Source organism: Cibotium barometz, chromosome 57 (assembly GCF_041138505.1).
Source record: "Cibotium barometz isolate CiBa-2024 chromosome 57, ASM4113850v1, whole genome shotgun sequence".
Classification (NCBI taxonomy): Eukaryota; Viridiplantae; Streptophyta; class Polypodiopsida; order Cyatheales; family Cibotiaceae; genus Cibotium; species Cibotium barometz.
The window spans coordinates 13,915,001-13,926,701 of NC_141102.1; positions in this window are offsets into that span (position 1 = coordinate 13,915,001).

Sequence of the window (11,701 nt, forward strand, 5' to 3'; positions counted from 1 at the left end):
TAAATCCATTCACATCACATATCCATATTCACATCTCATCACATCACATTCATTCACATTTTATCCATTCAAACACATCTATCCCGATTCACATCCACTACAAGGGATTGGGCTCATACCCGCGCTCTTAGCCGCTAAAAATGACTTGTGAAAAAAAGTAGCGGGCCCGTGTATCAGCGCGTGTATAATCGCGGCCAGAGACATGCGTGTAAAAACGCGTGTACAATACCTCTCAGACGCGCGTATACACGGGTGTGTAGCTGCGTTTTTTTTCACAGACGCGTTAATACACGCCAGTATACACGCATCTTATTCTATTAGACGCGGTTATACACGGGTGTATAGCCGCATCCTGTTCAGTTCCAATGTCCCAGACGCGTTTTTACTTGCGTCTATACACGCGTTTCTTTTATTTAGATGCGCTTATACACGCGTTATTGCCAGTTTATACGCGTTTATACACGCGTAATTTCCAGTGTATCCGCGCAGATACACGCAATTTTTAGCAGTTTTGACGCGTTTATACACGCGAACAGAGAGCAAAAAAAAAATCCAGAGAGTGCTATTTGGTGCCTGAATACTGTTCCAGCATTCCAGCACCCAATAGCACTCTCTGGTTTAGGGTTTTTGGTGCATTAGACCATCCCATTAGACCATCCACGAAGAACATATGCACGAGGGAGATTAAGACAAGAACGACATGAATGCATACATTGTCATTACACGATTCAAGACAGCCATGAATGTAATACTATCGATCAATCAATTCAATATTACTATCAAAATTTCATACATGTATACAAGGGAGTCCATATCTCGAAGTAGCCCATGGCTTGAGTTTACAAAAAAATATATACAATCACATCCTAAATATGGAATGTGATACTACAAATCTGAGTACTACTCAGACCCAGATGATGACTCGGTGCTCCCCTCATGCTCAGATGAGCTCGCATCGGTCGGAATGTCCGAGGAGTAGTGCTCACGTCCACCCTCTGCAGCGACGGCCGGTGGATCATCAGCAGCTTGTGCCTGTTCAAGTAATATATAGTATATAAGTATATATATATATATATATGCAATTCAATAAACCAAAACCATTCGTTACGAATTTTCAAGTACCTGTCGACCGTATGGTCTCATGGCCAACTCAAACTGCGCGTCCGTAATACGTCCCTCGGCTCTGAAGATGGCCCACGTGTCACGTCTGCTATGCCGGCGAGCATACGCAGTATCGTGGGTTGTGGGCTTCCTCCCCGTAACCCGTCGCTGTATCATAATCAACACAATTTGTAAGATTAAAACAATTCATAGAATCAATGAATTAAGTAAACAATCAAATAAAGTGACAGGATACTTACGAACTCTGCCTCCCATGACTCGACGCCGCCAGATCCGAAATGCGAAGATCCAACGGTCTCCATCTGGATCCGTCGTGCCTCCACATGCTGCCTGCTCTTCACGCCACCCTCTGCTCGTTTCTTTGCCTCCTTCCACTCGCGTTTGTGCGCAGTGGCAGGTTTCTCGGCAGGATAGCCACCCGCAGCTACATTTAGCCGGTCATCGTACGCGAGTTTTTTAAGGTGAGATCTTTTATTACTTAAGATCTCCCTTATTCGCGTCCTTCCCCATACATCCGAGAATGTAGCATGTGGGGGATTGGGGTACCGACTGTGTACAGCCTCTATCACCTCCCCAACTAATCGGCTATTTTGATCTTTAAATTTAATAAAACAATTTCTATATGAGTTTGATACTACCCCACGCATGTACTCCATTACCTCCCTCCCCCTCGCATCCATCACTATCCCGCCCCTATCCGTCACATCATAGCAAACCACTCTCTCCATCTCTCTCATCTCCTCCTCTTCCGAACTGTCTCCTCTAACTCTTCTCCCTCTATCTCCTCTCTCATCCCGTGCCCTACTACCTCCCCCACCTCCCCCACCTCCCCCACCAAAGCACCCGCCGCATCCTCCACTCCCACTCTTCCTACTGCTGCGGGTGGAGTCACGACTGGGGGATTGTCTACGTGACGGTGGCTGTGAGCCCTGACGTGACGGTGGCTCTGAGGGAGCACGTGATGGTGGCTGTGAGGGTGTACGTGAGTGTGTCTGGGACGAGGTATGTCTCCTCGGTGGACGTGGAAGAGGAGAAGCTGCATGCCGTCTCGTCGGACTCGGAGGAATAGACGGCACTGGAGTGCCCTGGATACTCGCGGTAGGGGTATAGACACCAGGCAGGGAAGGAGGGGGATGGGCATACATATACTCTGTAAGCTCAACCGGACCAGGTTGGCGCCCAAAGTGATTCATCATCTCCATCAACCAATTGCTATACGCAAATGGATCGGATGAAGAACCTGGAATATCCATAAAGAACCTGCAGCAAACATCATCATGTACATCATTGACTCACACATTGTCATTACACAAGTCAAATGCCTGCAAACCATGAAATCTGAAACGCCGCAGTTTTCTGTCTGCAGAAACGCGTGTATACACCCGTTAAAAAACGCGTGTATATACCCGGCAAAAAACGCGTGTATATGCGCGTGGAAAAACTCTGCAGACAGGTTACACGCGCTCCTACACGCGTTCGTACACGCGACCTGCGAAAAAAATTTCTCGAAAAGACCGACCCCCCGACAAAAACAGAATGTCCTTATAAAAGGACCAGCCATTGTCGCCCCTGTCAGGATGCAGCAACCCAATCGTGTGCAAAAAGACAAACCCAAAGAGCAAAGAGCAAAGTAAACAAATCTGACAAAAGAGACAAGGCACAGGACAAAGTGACTCACCTCTGAAAAAGTGAGTCCTCTCTGCTCCTTCTCTGCTCCCTCCTTCTCCCGTGTGTGTGCTCCTTTCTCTGCTCCCTCCTTGCTGTTGGAAGAGGCGAAAACAGGCGAAAACGCATGCACTGTTGATTTCTAAGTTCAAAATCTATATTTGGGGAAGGCGGGCTATTTTTAGTTTAAATATGCCGCCGCGTTTATGGGCGCGTTTATGTTCGCGTTTATCAACGCAGGTATTTTCGCGTGTACATGATTTTAGCTGCGTTTATACACGCGTTTTGCAGAAATTAGCCGCGTGAATACACGCGTTTTTTAGGAAGTAGCCGCGTGTATACACGCAAGTTTTAGGAGATAGCCGCGTGAATACACGCGTTTTTGTGCTTTCATTAAAAATATATAATGAGTTTGTGTTTTCTGGTTTGTACACAGGATGTCATCAACCTCTTCAAGCAGTTCTGGGGAAGATGAGACAATGCGTCATCGTAATCGCGATGTGTGGTTGGGACAACGGATCAAATGTATGTGTAATCGATGTCAAGGATGCATTGTACGAGCACGTCGAATTACCTTGAATCACATCTCCATGTATGGAGAATGGAATCAAACAGGTTTAGAGGTGAGTAGATGTAAATTGATGGTATTCAAATGACTCATGGTATCCAAATTAAATTAATAGAGTTGTAACATATAATTTGATAAATTGAAGCAGGATGCAGTACCACACCCTAACATGGTACCCTACGCGCGACGAGAGCACGTAAAGCGTCGACGAGATGATGCTGGAGCTTCGGGATCTAATGTCAGAGATGAGTGGGAAAGGGACGACAATAGCCCTGCACCCCACGAAGTTGTGGAAGAGGAGGTGCTTGATGATATGGTGCGGAATCTTTTTAAGGATGATCCCAAAGGTATGGACGACGATGATATGGAACAAGAGCATCTTTATAAAGCTTCATCGACAAGAGCAGAGAGTGACGAGGGGCTGCATATCACGGCGGAAGAATGGGAGTATGCACGAGGATGCATGTCAAAGGTACATAGAACTAATGTTTTGCATTAGTTGTAAGTGATTTTCTTTTAATATTTATTCACATTGCTTACACAAATATTGCTTCTATTTTGGTCCAGTGCACTATGTTCAATGCTATATGGTGTGAAGGCAAGCATTTTCGAACACAAAGAATTGATGAAAAGAGAAATACACAAGATTGCGGTGTCATTAGTAGCTTTGAGGGAGCTAATGGAAAAATGGATGATTATTGTGGCATAATCCAAGACATATTTAGGCTTGACTTTTGTCGCTTCTTTGTGTATGTTTTGGATGTCAAATGGCAAATGAACGTGGTGGAAAAAGGGCCTGATGCAACGATAAAACGCCATGCAAGTGGATATGTAACTATTGACTCTACAAAGTTCTGGCAAACAAAGAAAGATAGGCTCGTATTGCCACAACAATGTGAGCAGGTATGCATTTTTTTACTAATGTGTTTCATGTACATATATATCTAAGCTCGCGTACCCCTTGACTTTTGATATGCTAATTAATTACTGTACTGTGTGTATTTGAGTAGGTTATCTATCTACCAATGGTGCATGACATCAAATGGTGGTACGTCATCCCTATTGCACCACGTTCCAAAGTGATGTATAATACATTCACTGATATGGAGCATATGGAGGATGTAACAAGCCGCAATGAAGATGACGTCGAACATGCCATTGAAGATGTTGTGATCGATGATCAAGAAATAAGAGATGATCGTGATAATGAGGATGAGCATGCCATTTCTCATGATCATGAGAATGACCCTACCATTGAGGATGATGGTGATGATGATGAGGATGATCAGGACATCGATACCATTATCAATGGAGTACAGAATATCGATAGTGGAATAAATTTAATCGTAGCCTTACCAATTGATCAAATGGATATTGATGTTGATCGTTTGACAAGGATGGATCTTATTGAAGATGAGATCGAACCCTAACCAATCCGTCACTGTATGTTCTAAATTGATGACATTTCTATCATCTCATATGCATGATTTATTTTTGAATATATTTCATTGTTGTAAATGCATGTAGTGGGATTGTGTAATGATGTATACTGTAATGTACTATGAGATGGTTTAAGGAAAATAGTTTTTAATTTTGTTAAGGAATTCAATTTTTTTTTCAGTTTTTCTCTGCCATGCGTGTATTAATCCGTGTACAGTGGCGTGTATTTTTCCGTGTATGATAGCGAGTATTACCCCGTGAATATTATCGTGTATTTATGCGTGTATTACTGCGTGTATATAAACGCGTTTATACACGCGTTGATAAATGCAAATATACACGCGAAGTTAAATGCTAAAATACACGCGCCCGATTTTATTCAAATACAAGCGCGACCATACACGCGTTCGTAATTTATCGCGTGTATGAAACGCGTGTATGGCAGCGTTGTCTTGTAGTGATCCCATCACATCACATTCACATCACATCCCATCACATCCCATCACATCACATTCATTCACATCACATATCATCCATTCACATCTTCACATCTCATCACATCACATTCATTCACATTTTATCCACATTCATACACATCTATCCCGATTCACCTCCCATCACATCACATTCATTCACATCACATCACATATCATCCATTCATCCCATCACATCACATTCATTCACATCACATCTATCCTAATTTAAATCACATCTATCCCAATTTAAATCACATCTCATCACATCCATTTCACATCACATCTCATTCATTCACATCCCGATTCACATGACGTGTCTCATACCATGCACCCATAAGGCATGCGTGTCTCATACCATACATCCCCAATCCTCATCCATGACTATCTCATTGGTACTATTTGGTAGCCAAGTTGGATAACCACAAGCTGGGTCCCTTTCCCAAGGTAGAGTTGCACACATGAACTCAGTTACAATTGAGTCACAATCCCAACTATATAGTCCAATGACTAGTTCACATTGCTTTATATATACTATGTCTAATTGGTCTCTTATGTCCAAGCATGGAACATAACTCTCTCTCTCTCTCTCTCTCTCTCTCTCTCTCTCTCTCGTGTGCTCTCATGCATTGGCTAATGGTTATGATGCAAATTTTGTTCCACCAAATGAATCCTTGTAAGAACATATTTAATTTTTACAAGGGAAATATGATGGTCAACACGACATATTTTGGCAATAAATACATGTGTTGGTCAGTTGTTGTTGGGAGTGCTCCAAGGAAGGACTAAAAGCCTTTCTAGCTAAATGTGCTATTTTTTGTGTGCCAATTGAGCTTGGTACATACACTTGTATAATGTATCAATTGAAGGACTTGCTTTTAGATTGAGGTACTTATGTCTCTTCTTGATCCAAAAAAGGCTATATAAAATATGCAAGGAATAATGCTACATGTTAGCCATTTACTTTTATTAAATTTTGGTTTTATATATATATATATATATATATATATATATATATATATATATATATATATATATATATAGAGAGAGAGAGAGAGAGAGAGAGAGAGAGAGAGAGAGAGAGAGAGAGATGCCTTGAGAGAGTGACAGATAGAGACGCTAGTAAGAGCATAAAGAAAGAGAGGTAGATGTTACGCCAAAAACAATCTCCCCATTATATTAAAATCACTTGCCTGATGCTTTCGGCCATGCCAGATTACAGTTTGGAGCTCCCATTGTTATTGGCCTATGCTTTTTATCCCTATGGGCATGCCAGATGCTTTCGGCCACGTCAGATTACAGTTTCATGGTTTGGGTTGCCTAGAGGAGTTGCGACAGTCCGACTGGACTCCCATCCGTGTTGTAGGCTCTTACAGGAAAAGACGGGAGGTGGACCCGTCTTTTCACATTGGTATGGCTGGCGATTATGGATCTGGGAGGGACGGCCTCTTTCGCAGCTGACTTGGGACCCCGGGGAATGGGAGTGGCCTGCTGTGGAGACCGGCGCTAGGCATACTTCCTTTTTCGGGTATACTGTTCGGATTGGGAGACACTGCTTGCTTTGACGACAGTTACATAGACCTACGCGTTTTGGCACTTGGCTACATGCAGGTCTCTCTCATGCTTTCCCAACACAGTACTGGGCATCTATTTGGAGGCTAAGGATTGCTCGGCGGATCACTCTCTTTTTTTGGTTGACTGCTCATGCTGGTCTTGCCGTCGGCACTTGGGGTGCCTTGATGGGCCATGATCCCATATGTATATGCTGTGATCATCAGGTTCAGGAGTCTTAGGCCCACTGCCTCTGGTCGTGTCCAGTGGCTTCCTCTGTTTGGCGAGCAGTGGCTCTACTACTCAGCAGAGCTGGTCAGCATGCAGGTTTCCTCAGTTGGGGATCTATGTTATGGCTCCTTCCTTGGCCGGGACCACATGTGTTCTTTGAGGGTGAGGGCACTGATGCTGTGCTCATGCTTACGGTGACGGGGTATCGGCGGGGGTACCTTAGTATGATTCCACCAGACGCCTTGCAGATGGAGCATTGGCATAGGGATGATGTTTTTATGGTGATTGCTGCGATTGCGATGTGGAACATTTGGAGAGCTCGTTGTCTCCATGTCCTTAGTCATAGGCGGCAATCGACACGTGATACTCTAGTCCCGATTTGGCTTGATCTTATCCGTGCACTGCGCTCCATGTATGATGATTCCTGTCGGCCTTCACAGACAGCTCAGGACAGACAACAGGCCTTCATTCGACGATGGGGGCGCACGGGTCTCTTCTTCAGGATTGTTGGAGGACATGCTAGATGGGAGTACACTCCCCCACAGTGGTTCATATTGCACACATCACATCATCCACCGTGATGTAGCACTGACTGCTCACAGGCTACACGCCTCTCACTGCACAGTTTGTATGCCCCCTCAGTAGGCCACCACTGGCACTTTGGGGAATTTTTCATACTCAGTAATATAGCTCTGTGTTTCCTCAAAAAAAAATAATCGCATTTTTTGGAAACTGCTCGTCGTCGAAATTGCTCGCCAAAAAAATCCCCCCCCACCATGTGTCCCTCACATGTGGGATACTCTCATAATGACACTTGGCAACATATTATAGCTCCTCTCTCTCTATAAGCTCAAGACAAATATTTCCATGCAAGAGGGTAGATGTCACACACATGTAGCCAAAAAATCTCCCCATTATATTAAAACCGCTCGCCATTTTTTGGAAACTGCTGTCGCTAAAAAGAAAGAGAGGTAGATGTCACACACATGTAGCCAAAAAAATCTCCCCATTATATCAAAACCGCTCGCCATTTTTCGGAAACTGCTCGCCGAAATTGCTCACTGAAAAAATCCCCCCCCACCATGTGTCCCTCACACATGGGATACTCTCATACTGACACTTGGCAACATATTAAGCTCCTCTCTCTCTATAATCTCAAGACAAACATTTCCATGCAAGAGGGTACAAAATTCAAAATTTCCAATGCCTAAACACACAGTTTTTTCCTTTGGATAATAGCAAAGGAGTCCCTTTAGACCACTGGGCTATGTAGAAGGTACTATACAATATTTTCTTGCATTGCCCATGATAAAGACAACCAATTGCCTCTTCCAATGCAAAATAAGCATGTGGAAGCCAATATTTCCTTCTCCACACTCTTATGGATGCCAAATAATGCATTTTTCTTGCATAGTATGGTTTATATCACATTAAACTTTTTGGTTTTCAAACCAAATGCAAAAGTATGGTTTACAAAACATTGTTAATCAATCATTTAAACCAAAATTTCTCACATTATTCTCTTCCAATAAAATCTTAAATTTACAGACTTTCTTGTAGATTGTGCAAATAAACTTAAGCCTCGTTTTACGTGAAGGTTGGTAGCCATATTTAACCACCATTTAAATTATTTCTTCCTAGCCATTCAAATCTCGTTTTACGTGAAGGCTGGTAACCATATTTAGCCACCATTTAAATTATTTCTTCCTAGCCATTCAAATCTCCATTAAATGCTTATTCAAATGGTTTTCCAAGTATTTCAGTCAAACACAAAAGTGCTCACTAATTAATTCAACCAACACTAAAGTATAATTTAAGCATTAATCAAAATGATAGATGCTTTGATACAAAGTGAAACACCTCAAGTAAGAGTCCACTTACATGTGTGTTGATTACTCACAATTGTATGCTTGAGAAGCATGTCAACCCACTCCAATCATGCATATTCGATCAACAAACGAACACACGAACAAGAGAACATAAAGGGGTTTGGTTAGCACTTTCCACCCAACCATAGGCTCCAAGCCACATGCATTGGTAGGCCACCAACACAACCCTGACATTCAAACATAGGCTCCAAACCACACGCACTGGTAGGCCACCCCTAAGCTTAGAGACCAACACAACCCTGACAAGCCTACACCCGCAAGGCTTGCGTGTCTCATACCATGCACCCATAAGGCATGCGTGTCTCATGCCATACACCCCTAGTCCTCATCCATTGACTATCTCATTGGTACTATTTGGTAGCCAAGTTGGATAACCACAAGCTGGGTCTCTTTCCCAAGGTAGAGTTGCACACATGAACTCAGTTTACAATTGAGCCACAATCCCAACTATATATTCCAATGACTAGTTCACACTGCTTTATATATACTATGTCTAATTGGTCTCTTATGTCCAAGCATGGAACATAACTCTCTCTCTCTCTCTCTCTCTCTCTCTCTCTCTCTCTCTCTCTCGTGTGCTCTATTGCATTGGCTAATGGTTATGATGCACATTTTGTTCCACCAAATGAATCCTTGTAAGAACATATTTAATTTTTACAAGGGAAATATGATGGTCAACACATGACATATTTTGGCAATAAATACATGTGTTGGTCAGTTGGGAGTGCTCCAAGGAAGGGCTAAAAGCCTTTCTAGCTAGAAGGGCTAAAAGTGCTCCAAGGAAGGGCTAAAAGCTTTTTTAGCTAAATGTGTTTTTTTTTTGGTGCCAATTGAGCTTGGTACATACACTTGTATAATGTATCAATTGAAGGACTTTCTTTTAGATTGAGGTACTTATGTCTCTGCTTGATCCAAAAAAGGCTACATAATATGCAAGGAATAATGCTACATGTTACAATTGCAGGACTTTCTTTTAGATTGAGGTACTTATGTCTCTTCTTGATCCAAAAAAGGCTACATAATATGCAAGGAATAATGCTACATGTTAGCCATTTACTTTTATTAAATTTTGGTTTTATAGAGAGAGAGAGAGAGAGAGAGAGAGAGAGAGAGAGAGAGAGAGAGAGAGAGAGAGAGAGAGAGAGAGAGAGAGAGAGAGAGAGAGTGACAGATAGAGATGCTAGTAAGAGCATAAAGAAAGAGAGGTAGATGTTACGCACATGTAGCCAAAAAAATCTCCCCGTTATATTAAAATCGCTCCGCCGTTTTTTGGAAACTGCTCGTCGAAATTGCTCGCCAAAAAAATCCCCCCCCCACCATGTGTCCCTCACACGTGGGATACTCTCATAATGACACTTGGCAACATATTATAGCTCCTCTCTCTCTATAAGCTCAAGACAAATATTTCCAAGCAAGAGGGTAGATGTCACACACATGTAGCCAAAAAATCTTCCCATTATATTAAAACCGCTGGAAACTGCTCTTGGTAAAAAGAAAGAGAGGTAGATGTCACACACATGTAGCCAAAAAATCTCCCCATTATATTAAAACTGCTCGCCATTTTTTGGAAACTACTCGCCGAAATTGCTCACCCAAAAAAATCCCCCCCCACCTTGTGTCCCTCACACGGGATACTCTCATACTGACACTTGGCAACATATTAAGCTCCTCTCTCTCTATAATCTCAAGACAAACATTTCCATGCAAGAGGGTACAAAATTCAAAATTTCCAATGCCTAAACACACAGTTTTTTCCTTTGGATAATAGCAAAGGAGTCCCTTTAGACCATTGGGCTATGTAGAAGGTACTATACAATATTTTCTTGCATAGCCCATGATAAAGATAACCAATTGCCTCTTCCAATGCAAAATAAGCATGTGGAAGCCAACATTTCCTCCTCCACACTCTTATGGACGCAAAATAATGCATTTCTCTCACATAGTATGGTTTATATCACATTAAACTTTTTGGTTTTCAAACCACATGCAAAAGTATGGTTTACAAAACATTGTTAATCAATCATTTAAACCAAAATTTCTCACATTATTCTCTTCCAATAAAATCTTAAATTTACAGACTTTCTTGTAGACTGTGCAAATAAACTTAAGCCTCGTTTTACGTGAAGGCTGGTAACCATATTTAACCACCATTTAAATTATTTCTTCCTAGCCATTCAAATCTCGTTTTACGTGAAGGCTTAGTAACCATATTTAGCCACCATTTAAATTATTTCTTCCTAGCCATTCAAATCTCCATTAAATGCTTATTCAAATGGTTTTCCAAGTATTTTAGTACAAATAAAATTTTACACTAAAAAACCAAACACCAAAGTGCTCACTAATTAATTCAACCAACACTAAAGTATAATTTAGGCATTAATCAAAATGATAGATGCTTTGATACAAAGTGAAACACCTCAAGTAAGAGTCCACTTACATGTGAGAAGCATGTCATCCCACTCCAATCATGCATATTTGATCAACAAACGAACACACGAACAAGGAAACATAAAGGGGTTTGGTTAGCACTTTCCACCCAACCATAGGCTCCAAGCCACATGCATTGGTAGGCCACCAACACAACCCTGACACCCAAACATAGGCCCCAAACCAAACTCACTAGTAGGCCACCCCTAAGCTAAGAGACCAACACAACCCTGACAAGCCTACACCCGCAAGGCTTGCGTGTCTCATACCATGCACCCACCATAAGGCATGCGTGTCTCATGCCATACACCCCTAGTCCTCATCCATTGACTATC